General features: G+C 37.3%; 1 long non-coding RNA gene across 1 annotated transcript; it reads left to right on the top strand.

Moving 5' to 3' along the window:
- The first annotated feature begins 394 nt into the window (after nucleotides 1-394).
- On the top strand, nucleotides 395-23,227 carry LOC123387060. Its single transcript, XR_006601435.1, has 3 exons — nucleotides 395-627; nucleotides 16,291-16,335; nucleotides 20,650-23,227. It is a non-coding gene; the product is annotated as an uncharacterized LOC123387060 (long non-coding RNA).
- Nucleotides 23,228-25,761: the final 2,534 nt, after the last annotated feature.

The raw sequence follows: 25,761 nt of genomic DNA, 5'->3' as shown, positions 1-25,761 counted from the left end.
TTATTCCCAGTCCCATCTCTAAAAATGATTACTGTATTTTCTTATTGGTCTTACACCAGCTAATTTTTATATAGCATATTGATTTCTAATTTTGTTGCTGGCAGTTCATCATTCACTTGTAAGACACATCATTCTTTCTATGAATTGAAGTTTCACATTATCCATCTTGATCCTTTATTCTAAGCAATGTTATCTCCTTTCTTTATACCTCAGGACTTTTTTCCTCCCTAAAGATTTATCTTGTTTAAAAATGCATGTTCCTTCATGCCTTTTTTTTTGTTAATGAGGTATTAAACTTTATTACAAGGCACACAAGGGTATTGAATTTGAAGCTTTGTTTTTGAGGAAGTAGGAACAAGTGACTCACTCACCTTAATCCTGCACTTAGTAATATAAGGTGTGCATACAGAAGCGAGGAAGCCACGAGGAAGCCAAAATCAGAGGCCCCTGTTCCTCTTAAGGGCAGTTTCCTTCCCTAGAACCACGTATGGACTGGTATCAGCACTGTGACATCTGTGTTTTTTGAAGGAGAAGTGAAGAAAGAAGAGAAATACATTGAACCAAATCCAGAAGAAGCAGAAATAGAATCCCAGGTCCATCTACACAGTCCCCCAGTGTTTGTACCAGGTAAGCATCCTTTAGAGTTCTTTCTTAGTTTATCTTTAGGCTAAAGCAGGATCTGATTGTCAGCTGGGTCTTCCGGCCGAAAGAAGGCCTCCTTCAGGGCATGGAGGGGAGGGAGGGGAGAGAACAGAGAACTTTCTCTTTTTAGGAATACTTCCAAACTCCCAGCGGAGCGGGCTCAGCGGAATCTGCAGACCTCCTTACCTACACTCGCCCTGCCTTTACAGCCATTCTGCACCTCACTCCCACACTAATCTTCTAAAGTAGAGCTTTTATCATGTCACTCCCCTGCTCAGGAACCTGTAGTGGATGAGAATAATAGTATTAATGCCTCACATTAGCATAGAGTCTTCCCATTTACCAAGTGCTCTCACATATGTTATCTCATTTCCTCCTAGCAGCAATCTCGGAGTACTTATTAGATCAAACCCAAACTCCTCACCCGTAGCATAGTCTTACCACTTGCTTGACTTGTGGTTAGCTGTCTTCCTCTGACTTTTCCTGAAGAAAGCCTTCCTTCCGTCTCTCATTCCCTCCCAGAGAGCATTTATTTTCACCTTCAAGAGTTGCCATTTATAGATGCCCCTGCCCTCTCTGCCTGAAATTGCTCCAGCCTCCTGCCTCCCTACGAAAGTCAGGAGGAAATGCCAGTGGCGGGGGAATCCTGGTGTCTGAGAACAGTCTGGGGACAATCCCACCCTTCCTGGTCTCACTTTATGAAGTCTGTACATGGACATATTAGGCAGTTTCTTCCCACTCGTGAGGAGTGACCCATTGTTAGCGAATCTGTGTTTGGTATATCAGCCTTCTGACCCACATATACATGTCATGCGATTTTTTGGCTCAGTTTGCTTGCAGACGCAAAGCAGAAAATGATGATACACACCTAGGCTTCCCTCAACTGCCTTATATGGCTCTGCAAAGTTCCTGTCAGAATCCCATCATTAGAAACTATGGTATATCCATTAACAGAAAATTCTGTAGAAGTATTTTCTCAGTTTACTTTGACTTGACTTCCCTTTCTTTTTGGGGAAAGCTTTAAAATTATCCACAGGACATAAACTATTCTCTTAAAACTGAAAGACTAACAGGGGTAGGAGTAAGTAATGCAGACTTTCTTCTCCTCTGTAGCCTTCACTGTCCTATAAAGATGTTCCATTTCTCAGTCTCTCTGACAGCTGGGTGTTAGGTCAGATGCAAGCCAAAGCCAAGACTTTTTTCTCTATAAAATTTTAGCCACAATATTAACTTCTGAGACCTTTATGAAATGATCTGTAATGGGATTGTACTCTTCTCTGATTTTTCAAATCCAGTGTTAAAACTTCATGAAAATAGATGTGTAAGGGCCCAAAGTTAACAAATACTCTTCATCCCAGCCTCTTTACGGAAAAGACTTTTCTTTTTTTCTATTTTTTTTGTCACCCTCTTTACCAATCTCTAAATTCTCCCTTTTCTCTCTTGTATTGGTTCTTCCCCCTCTTCCTTTTCTTCTTGATAGTAATTTATTAATTCTAATAATTATCATTTGGTCATAATTTAAACAGATCTCAAATCTGAAAAAGAAAACTTCTGGAGAATAAAGTCAATTTTTTTTCTTTTTTAAAGAAATTTGTTTATTTATTTATTTACCTATTATTGCTATATCCAACATGGGGCTTTAACTCGTGACCCTGAGATCAGGAGTTGGATGTTCTACTGACTGAGCCAGCCAGGTACCCGTAAGATTTATTTTTTCATCCAGATGCCCCTATTCATCAACACACCCAAGCAGAAAGGTCATTATTGGCAAATGCCCACGACTGGCCGTCAGCTGACAAGGAAAAAGACTGCCCCCACCATGGCCTCCTCTCTACTTCCAGTCACTGCTCTTACGTTGCTATCTCTGCTCAGCAACCTGATTTGTCCCCTTCAACCTTACCAGCAGAACTATTTCATTGCCTATTATTCAGCATAAAATCTATTCTTTCAAACCCTACTGTCATAACATAGCAGAGGAAAAAGAGCAAACAGTTATCCTTACAAAAACAAAAATCTAACCTAGCTTTAAGCCGTGGAAATTGATAGCCCCACTCCACTCCCTCCTTCATCCTAATTTCTATGGTTCCCTTTACACCCAAACAATAAACACAGCCACACCTGCTCTAATTCATATCATGAGATATACACCCTTCACTTTCAGCTATGCTTCTACTGACCTTGGTGTCTTACCTCGGGGTGTGCCCTAAACCTGAACCCCGAAGGTTATTGAACCCCTTGATTACCAAGCCCTTCCCAGACTGAAGACTTTGATTTATGCATTTACCATCAAAATTTAGCATTAGAAAGTCAAGATGATCCCCAGGGGATTGCTTGGGCACTGATCCCCACTGTACACTGTAGCCCAATCACCTCTTAATAATCAGGGTCAATAACACCTGCCCAGTTGAGACTCCTTCCTTGTCTGATATTCCCTTGACCCTGAAGGGCCCAGGTGGCAGCTGAAGAAAATGATATACCACTTCCTTCTGGCCTCTCTGGTTTATGATGAAAGAGTAGGTTAGATGATTAGATAGATTTAGATAATTAGATAGATTAGATAATTAGTTTTTTTTTTCTTTATTTCTAGTTTTCAGAAGTTTATGATGTGTCTTGGTGTGGATTACTTTGAGTTTATTCTAGTTGGGATTTACTCAGCTCTTGAACCTTTAAGTTCATGTTTTTTGATAAATTTGAGAGATTTTTAGCTATTATTTTGAGTATTTTTCAAAAGCCCTACCCTTTTCCAGCTCTCCTTCTAGATGCTGATGACATATATGTGAGAATATTTTTATATTACCATAGGTTACAAAATATGTGTTCTTCTCCATTTTAAAATCTCCTTTCTTTGCTGTTCAGACTGAGAAAGTTCTATTATAATGTGTTTTTCTTCTCTCCCCCGACCCGTTCTGCTTCTGAGCCATCCATGGAGTTTTTTATGCCAGTTTATTTTTCAGTTACAAGATTTTCATTTATTTTTGTATCTTCTGCTTTTTTTTTTTTTTACTATTTTCTATTTCTTTAGCAACACTTTTTTTTCATTTTTTAAAGACATGTTTACAATAGCTTGCTGAAATATCTTGTAATGACTACTTTAAATTCTTTCTCAGATAAATTTAATATCCCTGTCACATCAGTGTTGATGTCTCTTAACTCTCTTTTTCCACTCAAGTTGAAATGTTCCTGCTTCTTGTTATGCTGAGTGATTTTAAACTGGTATCTGAACATCTTGTATGTTATAAGACTCTGATGTTTATCTAAAACTTTTGTTTTTATCTGGTTTCTTTTGACAATGCTCCTGTAGAAAGAGAGGTCATGCCATCTTCTTACTGCCAGCTGGGGATAGAAATCCAGGTTTCCCACCTGGACATCACAGGGTATGAATGTGGTGGGAAGGAGGGCCTTGCATTAGACTGGGGTAGTCCTGAAGAGTCTGGACTCCCCACTAGGACTTCTTTGACACTAACGTAGAGCAAGAGAAGGGGCACCTCATTCTCCTGGATAAGTGTGGGGCATCCACAGGAAGGTTTCTGACCATGGCTGAGGCAATTCCCTGACTCTAATTGGTGGAACATAGGTTTCTTAATAATTATAAATGTAATATAGCCCATTTCTTTCTGAAGATGATTAACTCAAATTACTCAAATACTCCTCAACTAATTTTTAAATATTTCCTTCTTCAATATAAACTGTGATTTTTCTTCAGTAAGTCCATGAAGATAGGTGAAAAAAATGACCAGAAAATTTAAAAAGACATATATGTTATGAAGATGACTCTTCACTGGCATAAATGTTAGTATCTCGAAATAGCCTTAATGAGTTAGCATTTTTTCTCAGGAAGGACAATGATGGAAGCATGAGGACATGTGTAACCATGACAATAATATTTATGCAGTTGCCTATTAATCATTAAATTATCTATTTTTATTTAAAATATCCTTGTTTATCATTTGAGATCAAAATAATGCCCCAAATTTAAAGGTATGAAAATATACTTTATCCCATTTGTTAAAATATAAAGAGCATGTATCCCACACAAGACACACTCAAATTACCACATCAAGTAATTGAAAAAACAATCTAAGTACTAAAATGTGTGCTGGAAAGTGTGAACATACTAAGTACCAATTAGAGGATCTGAATTCTAGTCTCCACCTTCCTCTAAAATGTGTGATGACATTGCTAAAACTGTTTCTTGGTCTGAAAAAAGAAGAGCTTGGATTAAGAGTCAATGCCATTGCTAAGGAAACATTAAAAAAGAAAAACAAAACTGGGGGCATCAAATTGCCTGATTTCAAGCTTACTACAAACTGTGATCACCAAGACAGCATGGTACTGGCACAAAAAGAAACACACACTCCAGTGGAACAGGGTAGAGAGCCCAAATATAGACCCTCAACTCTATGGTCAAGTAATCTTCAACAAAGCAGGGGAAAATATACGGTGGAAAAAAGACAGTCTCTTCAATAAATGGTGCTGGGAAAATTGGACAGCTACATGTAGAAGAATGAAACTCGACCATTCTCTTACACCATACACAAAGATAAACTCAAAATGGAGTTTTGATGTGAGGCAGGCATCTATCAAAATCCTAGAGGAGAATGTAGGCAGTAATCTGTTCAACATCGGCCATGGCAAATTTTTTCAAGATATGTCTCCAAAGGCAAAGGAAACAAAAGCGAAAATGAACTTTTAGGACTTCATCAAGATTAAAAGCTTCTGCACAGCAAAGGAAACAGTCAACAAAACAAAGAGGTAACCCACAGAATGGGAGAAGATATTCGCAAATGACACTATAGACAAAGGGCAGATATCCAAAATGTATAAAGAACTCAAACTCAACACACACAAAACAGATAACCGTGTCAAAAAATGTGCAGAAGATATGAACAGACACTTCTCCAAAAAAGATATACAATGGCTAACAGACACATTAAAAAATGTTCCTCATCATTAGCCATCAGGGAGATTCAAATCAAAACCACACTGAGATACCACTTACACCAGTTAGAATGGCCAAAATTAACAAGACAGTAAACAACGTGTGGTGGAGAGGATGTGGAGAAAGGGGAACCCTCTTACACTGTTGGTGGGAATGCAAGTTGGTGCAGCCTCTTTGGAAAACAGTGTGGAGACTCCTTAAGCAATTAAATAAAGAGCTTCCCTATGACCCTGCATTTGCACTACTGGGTATTTACCTCAAAGATACTGATGTAGTGAAAATAAGGGCCATCTGTACCCCAATGTTCATAGCAGCAGTGGCCACTGTGGAAAGAACCAAGATGCATTTCAACAGACAAATGGATAAAGAAGATATGGTCCATATATACAATGGAGTATTATGCCTCCATTGGAGAGGATGAATACCCAACTTTTGTTATCAACATGGATGGGACTGGAAGAGATTATGCTGAGTGAAGTAAAGCAGAGAGAGTCAATTATCATGTGGTTTCACTTACTTGTGGAGCATAAGGAATAACATGGAAGACATTGAGTGAAGGAGAAGAGAAGTGAATTGGGGGAAATCAGAGGGGGAGATGAACCATGAGAGACAGTGGACTCTGAGAAACAAACTGAGGGTTTGGAGGGAAGGGGTGTGGGGTGTTGGGTGAGCCTGGTGGTGTGTATTATGGGGGACATGTATTGCATGGAGCACTGGGTGTGGTGCATAAACAATGAATACTGGAACACTGAAAAGAAATAAAATAAAATAAAATGAAATGAAAAAAAGAGAATGAGAGAGTTGATGCCAGATACTACTCTAATATTTCAGATATCAGAGTTAGGATAAAATGATTACACTTAAATATGTTAGTGGAACTTCCTTCACTGCAACTATGTAACTGTGGTATATAGAATTAGACATTGATTTCAGAATAAAAATATGTTTTGTATTACAAGAATATGGAGTCATTTGCTTCATTTTTTGGTCAGTTCCTTTAGTTAATATATTAGTTAGGGCTATCCAAAGAAACAACAATGGGTGATGATAGATAGATGATAGATCAATAGATAGATAATAGATGAGAGATAGATAGATAGATAGATAAAATTGGTTCACATGATTGTGGAGGCTGGCAAGCCCAAAATCCATAGAGCAGGCAGGTGGCTATAGGTGTAGAAGTTCAGACACAGTTTCCAAGTAACATTCTTGAAGCAGAAATGCTTCTTCTCCCAAAAATCTCAGTGGCTGCTCTTAAAGCCCTCAACCAATTACATAAGGCCCACACCTACAGTATCCAGGGTAAACTCCTTTTTATTTAAAGTCAATTAAATAATGTAAATGTTCATCTCTTCTACCTTCACAGCAATATCTGTACTAGTGTTTGACCAAAGAACTGGCCCCATAGCTTAGCCACGTTGACACCTCAAATTAACCACCACAGTGATCATGTGTGCTCACTACAGTACCTGTTATCTAGTACTTAAAATACCTCACAAGTTATTCTTGGTGCTGTGAATGGGTAGTCTCATGTAATTCTCAATGTAATCTCATTAATTACCTTGTTATTTCCACTTGAGACATGAGCAAATTGATTCCCCCCCAAAAAAATTTTGTCTTAGGTCATAAAGCCAATAAATGATACAGTCGGGTCTGAAATTTAGGCTTATCTGACTAAAGAATGTGACAAAGTGAACACCGCAGAAAGAGGTTAGAACATTCAGATTTGGATAATTTCTTTCCCAGTAGCTCGCTTTTGAACTTGAAGGATGTAACAGTATTATTTTCTGCATATCTATAATGAACAGTTTGAATTGGACATTCTCTAAAAATATTCTGTGATTTTACTTTGATACTGTGCACATGGTACCTGCTTTTCTTTTCAAATACATTATTATCTTTTAAAGGGTAGACATTTCATCAGAGTTTGGGTTGGGTTGTTCTCTTGAGCCGCATAATGAACATTTTGTGCTGGCTGATTATTCAATTACAACAGAGAAGAGACAAACCATTATGAGAAATTATGAATCTACACATTGGAAGGAAATCCTGTGATTTTGTTTTGCCCATCAGCCTTTCCATCTGTACTTATGTTATAATGAAACAAAATACAATTTAATGAATAGAAAGCCACATGAACTGAAGAAAACAGTAAGCATGGCTGATGCCAGATGGTGAATTTTGCAGAGTTTCACTCAACACTTTTTTTTCTCCCTAGGTGTCTTGGCCCAGTATCTTCTTACCTCGGTAACAGAAAACAAGTTTTTAACACCATTATGTCCTGCTGAGCCAATGCGGTTATGAAAGAGCAGGCTGGGTTCTTTTTGTCTCATACATCAACTACAACATTGTCGGCTAAGTTCCATTTGCAGAATCTTTATTACTGCTGATGATGTCAGAGAAAAGGAACATAGCTTGATTAATAGATTGCAGGTGGAATTTACAACACTGGCAGGTGAAAATGATCTTTTGATTTATAAACTGAGGATATTCAATTTAAAAGTCACTGAGAGTGAATAATATGTTCAAAACCCACCAGATCACTTTAGAAATCAATTCTCTATTTATAATTACAATTTAAATGCTGTTAAAAAGCTCCTTTCTTTGCTGTTTTGCATGTATTTTTTTTTTCACTATGTTAGAATCATTCGTTTTCCTGAGTGGAATCATTATGGAGGATTCTTCCACAAGGACCTCCTCTGGCCTTTGTGAGTAACTTATTCTTTTTCCAAGACAATACAGTACTTGTGTATGTGCACACAGTAGATCCACAGACTCAAACAACACATGCATAGAATGTGAAAATCTGCAAGATTATCTATTATCATCCAAAATATGAGCAATGACAGTAATGTTTATACTTACAATACTCATTTCCTCAGAACTTATATTTTTTGAGGTTAAAGAAAACAGCTTCCGATTTTTACCATTCTCCTCTACTGCTTCTTTAATCAGAAAGAGTTGAATGCTTTATTTTCTAATGTCAATCTTGATTCTAGGAGATCTGAATAAAGCTGGACTTTTTTCTTATTTACAGCAGAGACAGCTAGGATTTGGCAGAGCACACCTGCTTGGACTGAAGGTCATTCAGTTGTTTGCACATCTTATTATACCACTACCCTTTAAATAGGCATCCAAATGGAAAGGCACCTGGTAAGTCTCCCCCACAACACACACACAGGAAAATGCAGCAAGAATAAAAGTGGCATTTTTTTTAAAAACTCCTGGCTACTGTAATATCAACATGGTATTAAAAGCATAAGAAACACATTGAAAGATATTAGTTAATAGGCTCCTGGGTGACTCAGTCAGTTAAGCATCTGCCTTCAGCTCAGGTCATGATCCTGGAATCCTGGGATCAACGCCTGCATCAGGCTACCGGCTCAGCAGGGAGTCTGCTTTTCCCTCTGCCCCTCCTCCCTGCTCCTGTGGGCACTCTCCCTCTCTCACCCAAAAATAAATAAAAACTTAAGGGAAATGTATTGGTTAAAATATTTGTACAAAGTACAGTCTTTTCTAATGTTACCCTAATGTGGTTTTCTTTGCTGGCTCTGTAACAACCCTCCTCCGATTTTGGAGTGGTGGAGATGATTTTCATTCATCCTCATTCTTTTGCTCAACTGACATTTTAAATATAATATATAAATGCTCAACTTACCCATAATGGAGTGAAATTTTATACACAGTATATACTGCAGAAGGTCAACTATCAGAAGATACAGAGAAAGCTCGATAGCAGCACCAGCTTCTGCGTTAGAGATAACCTAACATTCAGGATTCTCTGTATTATTATGTGACATTAATACGTTAATGTCTACATTAATTTCTTTAAATGTAGTTGCTTTGTCCTTGGATTTACCCTAAACAAGTGTTTAGCACCTCAGATCTTTAGATAGAATCACTGATAACATCTGCTAGAGCTTGGATTATTTTTTCACTATGAGTCTCCATGGTTTCTCTACACTTAATATACAATATTTTTAAAGAAAATCTATCCAAAAATAAATATCCCAAATTTATCTAAATTTCTGGTCAATTCATAGGTCAAAAGCCAGTTGGTGATAGAGTAGATATGTCTCTTATTCAACAGATATAGGTGTGAAGGAAATTTAAGTTTATGTTCTATTTTCTCAATTTAATAACTTAATGGTGTGAAGGAAACTTAAGTTTATGTTCTATTTTCTCAATTTAATAACTTAATGGTTAGTGAGAACACTAATCTTAGTCTCTGGGGCAAGGGATGGGGAGGTTGTCTCTGATTTCTGATGTCTCAGGTTTTGTCAAGTCTTGGAGTGGCTTGTGTATTGTCAAGGAATTCAGGGACACAAAGCCAGATGATCTTCAAGTTATTCCTTTGCAAGTCAGAACAGACATAAACCATCAATTAAGCATGCCTTGTGTCTTTGGCATTGTAGCTAAAATGTCATCACCATACCCAAATTTACCTGTATTGTTATCCTACCTTATCTGTAGGAGTTTTATAGTTTTGTGTTTTGTATTTAGGTCTGTGATCCATTTTGAGTTCATTTTTGTGAGTTTAGATTTAAGTCCATGACCCATTTTGAGTATATTTTGTTCATTTGTGAGACTAGGTCTGTGTCTAGTTTGCTTAAAGGACTGTCTTTTCTCCATTACATTATCACTGTCCTTGCCAAAGGTCAGTTGACTATGTTAAAGATATGATAAAAGGGATTTCTACACTGGCTGGAAGGAAGAAATCTGTGCTTAAAGAAAGAGATTTCTTTCAATGTTAAGATTTGACAATTTAATTGACTAGTAAGATTGATATTAGTATTTCTTCAAATTTTGTTTGTTTTCAAATGTATTGTTAAAAGTGTCCATCCAATGAAAGTAAGCACGTCTCTGCTCTCTCCAGGGAATATTAATCCAAGGAAACTTGGATTGCAGGTTTTCCTATTTCTTGCTCTTACACACCTTCCCAAGGTCTTCTAGTAAAATTCACTTTAGGAGATTAATGGCAGTGTATTTTCAAGACATCTATAGTGCAGAATTAGCTTCTATAATGGCACTTATGTACCATGCTCATAAAATTCAATGCTCCAAACTCTACTTCATATCCTTTGGTGGCCTCTATATTGTCCACTAAAATTATTTCCTAACGGATAAATTCTTTTTTGACACTAAACTTATCAAAAGACTTAAAAAGCTTCTTCAGAGTAAAGCAGGGCTCCCAGGAAGGCATTTCCTTGTTTTTAAATTGTTCTGCATGTTTTACAGTAAAAAAATGTAAACATGTGAATCAGAGATAATTATCAAAACAGAATTGTCTAAAAACCTAAGCGTATAGACAACTTTATGATTTTTGTAAGACTTCCTTTTATAGGTGGCTGTTTCATCTTAAAATGCATAGAATCATTTTTCAAGTAAACATGAATACATGGTAAATTCTTAGAGGTGCTAAGCATCTTAGCAGTGTACTTTATCTTTTGTTTTTAAATTATTATTCACTCAAGGGGCACCTGGGTGGCTCAGTGGGTTAAAGCCTCTGCCTTCAGCTCAGGTCATGATCCCAGGGTCCTGGGATCGAGCCCCACATAGGGCTCTCTGCTCAGTGGGGAGCCTGTTTCCCTTCCTCTCTCTCTGCCTGCCTTTCTGCCTACTTGTGATCTCTGTCTGTCAAATAAATAAATAAATAAAATCTTTTTATAAACAAATAAATAAATGAATTATTATTCACTCAAAAGATATCCATTCAAAGTCCAAGAATGTAACTTAAAGTAGAGGGTGTGAGGTAAGGGAGGCTGTAGAATACTTTTGATTGAACTGAGTTTGCCTTCTTCAGGTACTTTTTCCAATATTTGCTCCACTTAAAATACGATTCCATCTACCACTGCCAGCTTGATCCTGAATGGGCAGGATTTGAGCACTGGCAGCCATGCTACACTATATTGGCTACTATCCGCTCTAGGTTCTTCTTTCCTTTCTAAAGCGTACCAGCAATTGAAAAAAGTTACCAGCCTCCACTCAAACTCTTGTCTGCTCACGTTTCAATCATCCCTGATCTGCCCAAGTACAGCTTCCTTTTATGACTGCACATCTGCATTTTCTCCATGGGAGAAAAGTTATCTTGGACATTGTTCTGGGTGAATTTTACAATAATATATTGATAATTTGCAGTTGCAATACTATGTTTGAGAAACCTATACTTTGTTATTGGGTCGTTTGGCACTCCCTTCCCACTGGTCAATAGGATTTTGGCCCATTAACCTTTAGCTGGAGCGAGAAGAGTTGAAGACTAAACACAACAGTAGGTTCCATGATCATCAATATTTCAGAACAAGAGAAAGAGCTGTCACTGCAGGATTCAGCACAGCACTCACTCTGCTGGGCCTGAGCGAAGACTTAGCACAACGTCATAATTAAGTAACGATCAAGGAAAGGCCACACCGCATGCTCCAATTTGATACATATGAAAGCAAGTGTGGAATGCGATGGAAACATTCAATCATGAAACACAATCCTGAATGTCCCGAACTCCTTCAGAATTGCTAAACAAGTTCTAATAGTACAATACACCCAGAGAGATCATCAATATTCAGAATTTAAATATTTCTCATGCTCCATATACTATGTAGCAGAGCTAGAGAATTGATTAACTGTCCACTCAATATATATATTTAAGGAGTTTCTTTTAATTATAAGGAGAACCATATTACTAATAATTTCACTTTAAATTTAAGCATATGATTAATGTGAGAATCACAAGTAATGGCAACTCATTTAACAAAAATAAAAAGTATTGATTGTTTCATTGCGAACTCTACTTGAATCTATTTGGTGATACTCAAAAAAAGGAAATTGTCTCTGCTTTTGAAGTATTTAGAATCTAGTGCAGGAAAAAATGTAGACAGAACTTAAAATGGAACTAGAAAACATCTGTAAAGCATTAGGCCACGAGGGTTAATACAATTCAGTAATATGAAAAAAAGAGAAGGAAGAAGAGGTCAGAGTAGGTAGTGGAACATATGGTTATGGGTTGCAAAGCATTTTGGTATTAAGGACTGTATGCACTCCTCTCTCTTCATGCAGAACTAGTTGAGGGCCGAAATCAAACACTTTACCAGCAGGTGACACCACATTGAGTCAGTTTAATGGAAACTACAAGGCCTTTTGAACCAAAACTCAAGAGCAAGGTTGAGCAAAATTCTTGCACTGAAGACAGCAAAGTTGAGCACTTTGCAAACCAAATAGAAAAGAATGCTATGGGGGACCCTTTCTCTCACAGTGACCTTAATCTGTTTGGTGTCCCTTTCATGACCTGTCTTGTCCCCTCTGCCATTCCAGTTGACTATTCAACTTAGACCTGTCTCCTCCTAATTTCTGTTTTGCAGCTCCTGCTTCAAGACATTGGACCACTAACAGAAGTCCTTTAGGGTGGCTGCAGGCTGTGGAAGCTCTTGGGAGAGTCTTTTTATAACTGCGGCTCTGTCAAAGGGATTGAACTTTAACTTGACTAAAGTTTCCCACAGTATAATGTAGGCTTCAGAACGAATCAACCGAGAAGTCTCTGTGTAGGTGTGTTTTCTGGGCTTTATACATATAGTATATGTATAAAGTGTCTATGAAGAAGCTTCTGGAAATTATATAAAAATGTTTACCTTCAGCAGAATGATATCAGAAAACTTTGAGCTTCTGAGCTGAAAATTTACAGAAATAATTTAAAATTGTTCTGTATTTGCTAGCAAAAAAAAATTACTAGCAAAAAGGTAAATCAATATTGGAACCTGTACTTTCTTCGGCATGGTAATTACTATCATTTTCTTACAATATGAGTAGTTAATCTATTCTCATCAAGTTATAGATTAATATTCTCTCAAGATTTACAATTAAAGTTGCCCCCAAACTTGGGATATGAACAAACTCAAGTCCTGATGGACAGCGCTTTTCACATTCCACATATTTTTATATAAAAGCTATGGACTATCTTTGATGATGCTCCTGTCCCTGACTTCAAAAAGGCTAAAAACCTAATTTCAGTAAGAGCAGTATTAGAGAAGAAGACCTGGTCGCCTTTCAACAAAACTTTTCTGGCAATTTTCTTGTTAGGACTCCTTATGTTTTTGGTCTTAGCATTACCTTCTTATTAACTAAGTCATGCCTTTATTTGATACACAGAAATATAAAAGTGGGGGGAATGCAGAGAGAGGCACTGTGAGAGACGGCGGGGGGATCGTCTATTTTTTGTGTATCAGACTCTTCAGACATTTACTTATAACTACTGGATTTTTATTTCGTACTGAACTTTCTTCTTTCAGAAACATTTAGAAGGAGAAAAAAAATTTGCATTGGAATATTCAGGTTTACTCTTTTCTTAAAATGCTTTCATCAGAACTGTTTTGTCTAAGTTTACCATCTGAAAGATACTCTCAGTCTATATTCAACATACAAAGAAAATTGTCTTTACATTTTAATATCATTGAATCATGTTTAGTTACCCTGACTCCTTTTTAAAAACACAGCTATATTCCTTCATTTTTCAAACATTTTTATGATTGTATACTGAATATTATCTGAGAAAATCAAACAGTGCTAATAATACCATGTTCTTTATTTAAAGTGCAGATGAAATTTCCTCCATATAAATCTTATGTAAGGGGTGCCCGAGTGGCCCAGTGGGTTAAAGATTCTGCCTTCAGTGCGGGTCATGATCCCGGGGTCCTGGGATCGAGCCCTGCATCGGGCTCTCTGCTTGTCAGGGAGCCTGCTTCCCCTCCTCTCTCTCTGCCTGCCTCTCTGCCTACTTGTGATCTCTGTCAAACAAATAAATAAAATCTTTAAAAAAATTTTTAAAAAAATCTTATGTAAGTGCTCATAATATATTCTATTTCTTTTCTATTTTGGGGATAAAGATACAAACCACAACATCCTCATCTACAAAAACTAAATTCCATTTTATAATATTTACATGAAAATTAAGTGATACCACATATGTCTTGAATAATTTGCAATATATTGAGCAGTTTTATATACTTTCTAGTAATTTTAAGTGACATAAGATGCAAATAGATTGTTTTAAGATAAAATATAGAAAATTTGGTTCATAAAAGAAATTGCCAAATATCACAGAGGGGTCCACCCCAAATATAGATATGTCATATTGTAATAGACATAACTGGGCATGAAAATACTTAGAAATGTTATTCATTTTGTCTATTTACAGCAACACTACATTAATCTAGAGGGGGGAAACCTCATTTAAAAATATTTAACTTTTATTGACGCCTGGGTGACTCACTCAGCCAAGCCTCTGCCTTCGGCTCAGGTCATGATCCCAGGATCCTGGGATCAAGCCCCACATCGGGCTCCCTGATCAGCGAGGAGCCTGCTTCTCCCTCTCCCTGCTGCTCCCTCAGCCTGTGCTCTCTCTCTCTCTCTGACAACTAAATAAATAAAATCATTTTTTTAAAGATTTTATTTATTTAGTTGACAGAGATCACAAGTAGGCAGAGAGGCAGGCAGAGAGAGAGGAGGAAGCCGACTCCCTGCCGAGCAGAGAGCCCGATGCGGGACCCGATCCCAGGACCCTGAGATCATGACCTGAGCCAAAGGCAGAGGTTTAACCCACTGAGCCACCCAGGCGCCCCTAAATAAATAAAATCTCTAAAAATGAATAAAATAAATAAAAATATTTAACTTTTAGTGATACTTACAGGGATAAAATTCCAAACGTCTAGCTGCTTCAAGTTAAACATTCGAATTAGACAAATTTCACTTAATATAGAAATAATGTTTCATGTCACTGAGATTCGTTATCAACACCAGCATACTTTAACATAGATGGAGCTTCTGATCTCAAAAGCTCAGGCATGTAACAGGGCACAGACTATAATCTTTCTTTATTTCACCAAGGGGGCTCAGAGATGAGGGGTTGCTTTCATAGGAGTAGGAGAGGGAGAAGTTGGAAAGAGAGCAATGTCATCAGTATCCATAGACTTCCCTCAATTTATGTCTTGGAAGTTCCATTCAATGTCACTTATTGATCCTTTAAAATCTTCCTACAAAAGGAAAATATTTATGAACACAATATCCCCCTCCACATCTACATTATCTATATTTTTATAAAAAAGAAAATGCACATGGTTTTAAGGTATACAGCTAGAAGTTCTTGTTTGTGAACAGGCAGGTCTGCTTATTACCAAACGTGCTCAGTCCAAAAATTAGTATTCATGTTTATATTTCTCTTTCCATTAATCTGAATACTCAACAAGATTTCATAGTTGCTTTCAGCATGTTTTTTTCCCCTCTGTGAGTGCTATATTTCTTAAGATACATAATCAGATGAAAGGCTTTGAGATAAAACACAAAAAAGTTGAAGTATTTGTTACAGTTTTGCTATTGTTGCATTTTAATTCCTATCAAATCAATTACATTTTCCAGACCCAGAATAGAGAAGTCTGCACCTGCTGGTGATTGAAAGGACAGTACACTTGTTACACTGATATGGATAAGTTTTCCTTCCTCTCTCTCCAACCCTCATAGCAATCATTAACAATGAAGCCTCCATCACAATGGGCTGTCAGTGCCTTCCCCTTTATTAGAAGAAAAATATACCGCCCATCTCCAGAGAGAATAGGTAATACAAGCTGAAAAATGTAGCAACGCAAAGCAAGGCATTCCTTCAAGTTATTTTACCTAATTCCATTTGACACCTGGAAGAAAGTAATATTCATTTTATCTTTCTATCATAGATACTGGATGTGAACAATCAAGGCAATGTATTCTGGACTTATCAGGTAATACGACAAGGCCATAAAAAGCTTTCTTTTGTGACTATGATTCAGTCTGACAGGTTTTATTGGTGGTGGTGGTGATCTTGGAAATGTTGGCATTGATTTGAGAAGAATTTCCCAAGTTTTGTAGGATTTTGCAAGTTAGAACCCATTATGCAACCGTAGGTGTTAAAACCCTCAAACCCAGGTGTTAAAAATGTTTAAATGTTACTGGTATAGAATAAAAAAACTAACATTTAACTTATTAGTACTTTTGTTCTCTCTCTTTATTATTAACATCAAGAAATTTTTTTTAATTATTTTTCAGATGTCAGTTGGGAGTGGTCAGGAAAAAATCAGATTAAATATAATGTTACTAACTGCTATTCCCTGGAAATTATAATATAACTCACATTAGAGACATAATATTAATTCCTCTTAGTTGAAGAAAATGTGCCCAATAGTGAAACAAGTAACCATATAAAGAGGTGTATTCCTTGCTATGAAAAATACTCAGAGATTAGATGACCACTCACCAAAAATGTTCTAATAAAAAAAGGGAATTTTTAAAGTAAAATAATAGGTGAACCAATTTACCCTAAACTCTCTCCCTACCTTGTCATTCTATGCTTCTATGAAAAAAATAACATGATATTAAAGACTCAATCTGGTCAGGATTACTCCAAGGCACTGAGCGTCTCCAGGAAGAAATGTTTAATATAGAGAAACAACTCCTATCAAGCACTTATAGGACTCATTTAAAATTCACACAAACGTAGGAGTTAAACCTCTCCCAACAGTTAACAGAGAAGGCAGTTTGCACAAAGTCACACAGTGACGTGGAGTTCAGATCCCAACCCTTTACACCGAGGCACTCTGCCCTTAGTGTTTAAAATACTCTATGTACTCTTCTAATTATTTCTGAAATATGTGATTCTAACCCCATTCAGGAATATTACTGTTGAACCTCTGGAGACAAATTCATCTAGAATTTTCTCAGGCAGCCTGCCAAAGACTTAAAATGTCAATGTGCGGGTGAAGCTTCTGGCTCAGTTTATCTTAGTGAGTCTCTGAACAGGTAGGGTTTGATGGTTACACAGGAAACTCCAGAAGTGGTTCCCAAAGACCTAAAGAAGGCTTTGGAAATAGTCACATGAGCATTTCTAGACTCCTGCTGTGAAAGAATTCATTAGATCAGGAAAAAAAATCTTCCCAACATCGTCTCAGAGGAATTAAGTGTGTTTTGCCGCAGTTGTCCAAATAGCTCTGCAGGAGTCTAGACAGAGGCTGACTGTCACCCACGAGGCTGGTTTTAATGGGATCGCAGCCTGATTCAAATCTTTCTCACTTAAAAATTATCAGAATTTTTTTTTTGTTTTTGGCTAGGATTTTTGGATTCAACTAGATTAATATTATTGTTCATTTTCTTTCTCATTTTATAATATGTGAATTTATGCAAAACAGCATTCTGTTTACACAGCATGTTACCGCATATTCAGTTTTAAGCTAAGGTAAATTCTATGCCTTATGTTTTTGTCTCAAAAGTCTCCTTAAATTTCTACACCTTATAATACATTTTCCATGCTCCTGCTCAAAGAGGCCTGGTCCCTACGGCTCACTGTCTGCTCATCATCTGATAATCTAGGCCGTCTCCCACCTCTGCACGGTATAGAGATGCTGTTTCTTTTTTTTTTTTTTAATATTTTATTTATTTATTTGACAGACAGGGTCACAAGTAGGCAGAGAGGCAGGCAGAGAGAGAGGGAGAAGCAGGCTCCCTGCCAAGCAGAGAGCCCGATGCGGGGCTCAATCCCAGGACCCTGGGATCATGACCTGAGCCGTAGGCAGAGGCTTTAACCCACTGAGCCACCCAGGCGCCCCCAATTTTCATATTTCTAAGTGAAATTTGAGCACTGCATAAACATCTAGCCATAACGTACATTTTCTTGCTGTCTTGATTAAAATGTAATGCAATGGCGTCTACTCCATATTTAATTAATCACCAGAATTTACAAAACAGACTTTCTAATCTGAGGGAGAAGATGTCAAACTCTTAAAATTTTTTTTCCATTTTATTTCTCTATGTAGGTGGCCACTTCTACTTGAAAACCAAAAAAATGCCACTGCCAGAAAATTTACTTTACTGGTACTTTAAGAACAACAATTTAATTTTATGTAAGCACTTTCCTTTCTCTTCTTTCCATATCTTCATTTTAGCTCACTTTGACATAAAGCTAAATACTCTTTCATCACGAAGGCAGTAAAAAGGTTAAATTTAAAGGAAGAGGAAGAAAAAAAAAGAAGTCAGCACTTTGCCACGGCCCAATCTCGGGTTCTACTCCACTAATTTGTTTCACCATTTTCATTTTGAAATATTCCAAACACCCCAAAATAGACAGACTCATAAAATGAACACCAAGGAACCAATCGTTCTCCTCTGCCCAATCCTGACATCAGGCAAACCTTCTACAGATTTTTAAAATCAATAAAACATTATTCAAGGAATTGGCCCCTCCCTATGTCATTTGTCTGAGGAGTCAGATATTCAATCTTAGACAGGTTTGTGCCGTTGCTACGGTATCTTTATATGTAACTCAGAACACAAGGAAGGTCTACACAATGACTTCCACGTGCATTGTTTTATTTAATCTTTAGAAAATCTTCTGCATTATAGTTATTATTTTTCTTAGTTTGCAGATAAGGCCAAGCTAAGGCTGACAGAGTTTAAGGAATTCCCACGAACCCAGAGTGGCAAAAATAGAATCAAACGAAAGTCTTTTGCAGAGTCTATTACTGTGTCCTACTTATTGCCTGTTTTTATGTAAGTATCAGAAAGCTTTAAGATTTTTCAGATGTCTCCTGAAAAGCAGAACTCCTTTTAAAAGGTAGATAATATTACAAAATGGGTTTATACTTATCCAGCAGAGTCACTCTCTGTTTTTAAAGTAAGTTTTCTGTGGGGTTCAAGTTGAAAATCCTTCAGAATCCTCAACTGCTTTCCACAAAACTGGTTCCTAAGTACGAGATGGAGAGAGAAAGATGTAGTGGGGAGAGGGGAGAGAAAAAAAGAGTAAGAGATGGAGGGCAAGGAAGGCGAGAGAGAAAGAGGGAACGAGAGAGGGAGACAGAACTGTTTTGTTACTAACAGCAAGATGAGAACAGCAGTCAATTTCTCTCAGTGTAGTGAGAACTATATAATAAATTCAAGTGTCCCATATTAGAGATGGGCTATTTTATACTCTGCCCATTTTGCCTCAGAGTGTGGAGTCTCAAATGCACAACATGAAACAGTCACAGCTGTTATTTCCACTATTTCAGAAACTACAACCCTAAAATAAATCCCACACTTAATTAGCAATTCAAATTCTGCATAAAATATTTCTATGCTCCAATTTTTTTCAGCTGATAAAAATTCAGGTTTTTTAATAAAAAGGAAGGCAACTAAAATATTATAAGTCCAAGGAGAATGCAGGAATAAAATTGATTTTAATTGTAATTTTTCCCCTAAAGGAAAAAACATTTTCCTCATGTAAAGTATGTTTAGGGATCACTAAAATTTTTGCAATTGCTTAACAGATGCTTGGCACCTTCACAAAAGAGAAAAAAGTGGGTTTGGGGGCGGGGGCAAGTTTTGAAACTGTCAAAAGTATATGCTGTAAACTATGAAATCATGAAACTTACCACTGCTGTTAATTCCATACATGAGAGCATATTCTCCAACACAGAGACAGAGCATATGTAAGTGTATATAGATATTTAAGTTCTCCCATTAGTATTGGCTGAGTCAGCCAAGGTATCTTCAAGACCTTTTCCTTTCCTTGTTTCTATTCACTTTATGTCCTAAATCCAGAAGAAGACAAAGTCCCACATGGGATTTTTGGTCAGGAAGTTTCAGAACAGTCACTCCAAAGGTTTCTTACTTCGCTAATCCTACAAGTACATGTGTTGGGGGAGGCATTTGCCACATTATCAATTAGTGCTCACAGTAGCCATGAGTGGCTCAGGTTTCATGGCCACTGAGCGCTAAAATAGTAAAGAGGTAGTTGAAACTCTCCATTGACCGAATTATCATCCCTGGGGCAGTCTTTTTTTACTGCCTACATTAGTTTATTGTCATCATTTACAGCAAAATTCAGATGACAACCCTGCTGCTTCTTAAACTTTTTCCAATTATATGGCCCTAAGTGTTCTGATGGACTTGGGTTCTGTTCAGATCTTTCCTGAGTGTTAGGAATGGTGGACTACAAGTAAAAATGGAACGGGTCAGATGGTGTGTGTTGAATGAAGTTATGTCTTTACTGAGTTTTCCACTTAATCATTATTTTCTTTATTTTCCAGATAAAAATGGAACACGTCAAAAGCAATGGTCCTGTCCCCTCTGAGAGAACTGCAGAATCTTTCCTAACTGGCCGGATAAGACTGCCTCCTGTTTCTTGAGAATTATGCATGCTTACATGTTGTCACAAAACAATTGGAAACTTCCAGGATCTCTAGAAACCACAACAATTTGGCATAGTCATGTAGCCAACTGTGCAGTCATCTACTCAGCCTCGTGTACTATGTCCAGTGTCTATTCCTTGGGGTTGACCAGTTGTCTTCCAGGGTATCCATTGTTAGTGACTATCTTTTTAAAAAATAACTTGGCCAGGTTCATGCCATTATACTTTCTGTCTACTATATACCCAATGGACAATTAATTTCATGGCATATACATGGGCAAAGAAAAAACAACAATGAAGAGCAGAAATCAGAATCAAATTAAAGATTAAAGTAGTGGTAGCTTTCCAGTATGAAATCCCACATTAATGGAATATTTTGGAAACAGGGTGTCAGTTAACTAACATATCTTATGCAACAGGAAAAGTGCAAGCTGAGTAAGTTTTGGAGGATAAATGAATGACAAGATGCACCAGCCAGATGGCTGTCATTCAAAGTTGTCATTCATAAGCAGCTGATATTCTGAGACAAAAAGCATGGTATAATGCAGTTTTACTGGGGACAAGTAGAGTGATTCATATGTATGTGACTTAAATGCCTTTCAAGGAATTTTCCAGAAAATTTATAGTAATAAATTATATATTTGAATAAGCTTGAAACTTCAGTAATAAAAATGTATTTGTCTATGCATCCAACTAAATAAATGTTAAATATTTAAGGGCTATTGGTTTTTGGAGGGAGTCAAAAAATTAATGTGATAGATCTCATTATTATCAGTTCAGTTCTGATCCTGTCAGAAGTAGCTGTAGAATTCTCATATCTTGTTTTTAAAGATTTATCCATTTATTTTAGAGAAAGCATGTATGACTAAGAGTTGGGGGAGGGGAAGAAGAAGAGAATCTTCAAGCAGACTCTGCGCTGTGTGAGGAGCTCAACGTGGGGCTTGATCTCACTACCCTGAGATCATGACCTGAGCCGAAACCAAGAGTTGAAGGCTTAATGGACCAAGACAACCAGATGCCCTGAATTCTCATACCTTGATCCCCAAAAGGAGACCATAGCTTTGTTATTTTGTTCTATTCTGAATGACATAGAAATGTCCTATTTACTATCCTAATTCCCACCATCTGCAGCAATGAGATGCCATTTATAAAAATTTTACAATCCTAGGGAAAATTATACCATCATATATAAAATACATTTGTCTTTGTTACAACTGTACAAAGAGTTGTAATTGCTCCTATTTTTGTAAATGTATTCTGTTGTATTTTGAGAACTTTTATATTGGATATAATTCTAACATCACTAACATGGCTTTCTAAAATTCATATTGAAGAAAATGCAGCTTTGCCTAAAGATGTCTTTTTTGCAGGTGTAAAGTATGAACTAAATTATGAATAACTATAGCCCAGTGAAAGAAAGCACCTTTAATATGTTACTAAAGCATAAGAGGAAAAGCATTCTCTGCAGCCTCCATAATATTAACAAAGAAGCTAAAATGTTTAAAATCTGCCTCAAATTTTTTTGTAAGTCTTAATGATGCCAATTCTCAGTTTCTAATACAAACATCTCCATCATTATGCAAGTAATTTAGTAGATTTTCATCTAAGTGGTCATATTTGTTCCTTCAGATCTCAGGTTGCCTCTTTCCTTGTCCCACTTGGTCGCGCACACCCCTCACCATCCACTGACTCTAACTGTTCGGCCTCTCTTACACTGGACCCACAGCCCCTTCCAAGGTGGCATCAGAGCTGGGGCCTGCTGAGAACAGTTTTTTTTTTTTTTTTCTGATCCTAAGTCCTATTAATTTGGGGCATGCATCTAGACATAGAACAATTTCCTGCAACTCTGAAAAGACACAGCACCATAAAAGGAAATGAGCATATTGTCCAAAGAAATACAGAGCATATTTATAAAGTGAAATAGTTCTTCAGGAAGCATATGAAATAGGAACCTGGTTAGGCAGCACTATAATGGGGGTACATGCTATGTTTCAATATTAAGTGTCATATTAATTGAGATACATTAATCATTTCAGAAACTACCTTTCTCTTCATTTTTTAAAAGCTTTTTATTTTGAAATAATTCTAGATTCACAGGAAGCTGCAACAAAAGTAGCAGAGACCCGTGAATCCTCAGCCAGGTTCCCCTAATGTTAAGAAGTTTACATAACTGTCGTACAATAATTACTAGAAACCAGGAAATTGGTGCCAATTCAATACTCCTTTGTAGACTACGGGATCTTACTCAGATTTCAGCAATTTTTCCATGCAATCCCTAGTGTGTGTGTAGAATCCTACACAGTTTAATCACATGTATATGCTTATGTAACCATGGCCAAAATAAAGACACAGAGCTGTTCCGTCACACAAAGTAACTCCTCTCCCCTGGTCCTAAGTAACCACTAAACTGCTCTTCATCTCTATCCTTTTGTTATTCAAGAATGTTATATAAGTGTGGGGGGGTGCCTGGGTGGCTCAGTGGGTTAAAGCCTCTGACTTTGGCTCGAGTCGTGATCTCAGGTTCCTGGGATCGAGCCCCGCATCAGGCTCTCTGCTCAGCGGGGAGCCTGCTTCTTCCTCTCTCTGCCTGCCTCTCTGATACTTGTGATCTGTCTGTAAAATAAATAAATAAAGCCTTAAAAAAAAAAAGAATGTTATATAAATGGATTCATGCAGCTTATTTTTTTTTTTTTTGCAGGCAACTTACTGCCTACATTTTGTTTCAATGATTTCGTAATCAAATGTTCTAAGGTACTCAAATTTCAGTAGTGAAGATGCTTTAGAAGGAGTAAATTTTTGCATATTCCTGCTAATGCTCTAATAATCAGTTGGGAGACCAACATGTTAATAATATTTGCATGGGATTTAATTCTTCTGGCAAATACATGGGAAGTTAAAAACATGGCACCTTCCCCAGTACTGAATTTCCTCAGTTTCTGATGTAAACTTGAGAATTCACCCTTGAATAATTGGCCCATTTATAACTTTTGTGATGGGCTGTTTTTATTTAGTATGTGGCCCTTGAAATCCTTCAAAGTTGTACTGGGCATCTGTAGTTCGTTTCCTTTATGACTGAGTAGTGTTTCATTGTATGCATGTACCATAATAGGCCTAACTATTCACCCATTGGAGGACTTTTGAGTTGTTTCCAGTTTGAGGTTATATAGGTGCTGTGAACATTCATGTGCAGGCTTTGTGTGAAAGTGTGTTTTCATATCTCTAGGATAAATGTCTAGAAGTGCAATGGTGGAAATAATTAATGATAAGGATAAGCCTAAATTAACATTAGCTGTGTAAACAGCATTAAGAAAAATAATAACAATAATACCAAAAGCAAAATGAGTTATTAATGCGATTGAACTTAATGGTAGACAAAACTAACATGGAAAGAGTTGGGACTTCGTTTATGAATGAGTGAAGAGTTTGTCAATTCTCCAAACTATAAAACTACATAAGAATATCCCAAAACAACCATATCAGGGATCTGGATATCAACTAAAAGAAAGCCTCAAACTGAGAAGTTGTCATTCAAACAGAGCTGCTGGACTTCAGGTACGAGCTGTGGGTGTCGACACCATTTATGCCTGGGGCTCCCATCCCTTGAACAGCATGGTGGTTCCATTGAGCCATCACTGGCTATGGCCACCAAAGTGGCCAGAGGGGCTGACTCAGTCTAGAGTGAAAGATGGACACCCACATTCAGATGCACTGTCAGTGCAAGTAGCAAACCCAGAAGAATGGACACAAGAAGCTTCAGCAGCCTTAGCCTGAGACTATAGTCCCAGGTCACACCGTAGACTGGAGGAAGAGCCTGAAATTTAATGAGGCTTCATAATCTCTCCATTCATCTCAGGCATGTACCTCAGGTGTGTGTAGGAAAGATCTGAGGGGATGCAGCAAAACTACAAGACAGAGGCAATTTTTAAAAATCACCCGAATTTTGGGTGCACTTTTAAACCCACATACTGATCTACCAGCAGAAAATGGAACCTTACCCCTCAAAGCATTTCAGCACAACAGCGCAACCTACAATAGATCACTGGCTGGTCACAAAGACATCCAGGAAATCCCCCTAAATTTTAAAAACCATCCTCATCCCCATTATCTAAAGAGAGACAGCAGTGATTGTACAACACAGAGGAGGAAAAATCCACAGATTAAGTCCACTCAAGTTACTTTTAAAATAAATAACAAAGCAAAAGCAACAACCCTCAAGGGAAAAAAGTCAGAATACAGAGTTACCAAATGGCCTAAATAACCAGTTTTCATCAAAATAAGATGAGGAAGGCAAAGAACCAGTAGTGTGAACCATTTCTAAGTATTTAAAAAAAAAAAAAAAAAGCAATCAGCAGAAATTGTCACCGAGTGGACCAAGATATTTGGTTTGGCAGACAAAGACTTCAAAGCAGATACAACAAAAATATTTAAGGAGTTAAAGATAACCAAGTTTAATGGAATAAAGAAATATATCATGATAATAACACACTAAGGAATATCAATAAAGTAAAAAAAACAAATGGAAATTCTAGATGTGAAAAGTGCATTCATTTTAAGGAAAAATTCACTAGGTGGGCTCAATAGCAGACTTGAAATGACAGGACGAGAGACACCTGGGTGGCTCAGTTGGTTAAGCGTCTGCCTTTGGCTCAGGTCCTGAATCCACATTGGGTTCCCTGCTCAGTGGGAGCCTGATTCTCCCTTGTCTGCCGCTCCCCCTGCTTGTGCTTTTTCTCTCTCTTTCTCTCTGACAAATAAATAAATAAATCTTTTAAAAAATGATAAGTAATCAGTGAACTTGAACATAGATGAATAGAAATCATCCAGTCTAAAGAACATCAACAACGAATTGGGGGGGGGGTGCAGGGACCTGTGGTATAACAGCAGGTGTCCCAACATATATGTTGTGGTAGTCCCGGAGGAGAAAGAGAAGGAGTCAACAAACAAACAAACAAAAAAGAGAGAGAGAGAGAAAAAAAAAAAAAAAACTAATGGTAGGAAACTTCTCAAACTT

This window comes from Mustela putorius, unplaced genomic scaffold, assembly GCF_011764305.1.
Source record: "Mustela putorius furo isolate JIRA1106 unplaced genomic scaffold, ASM1176430v1.1 tig00003845_pilon_pilon_pilon, whole genome shotgun sequence".
Classification (NCBI taxonomy): Eukaryota; Metazoa; Chordata; class Mammalia; order Carnivora; family Mustelidae; genus Mustela; species Mustela putorius.
This window is presented reverse-complemented; position numbering and strand designations above follow the sequence as displayed.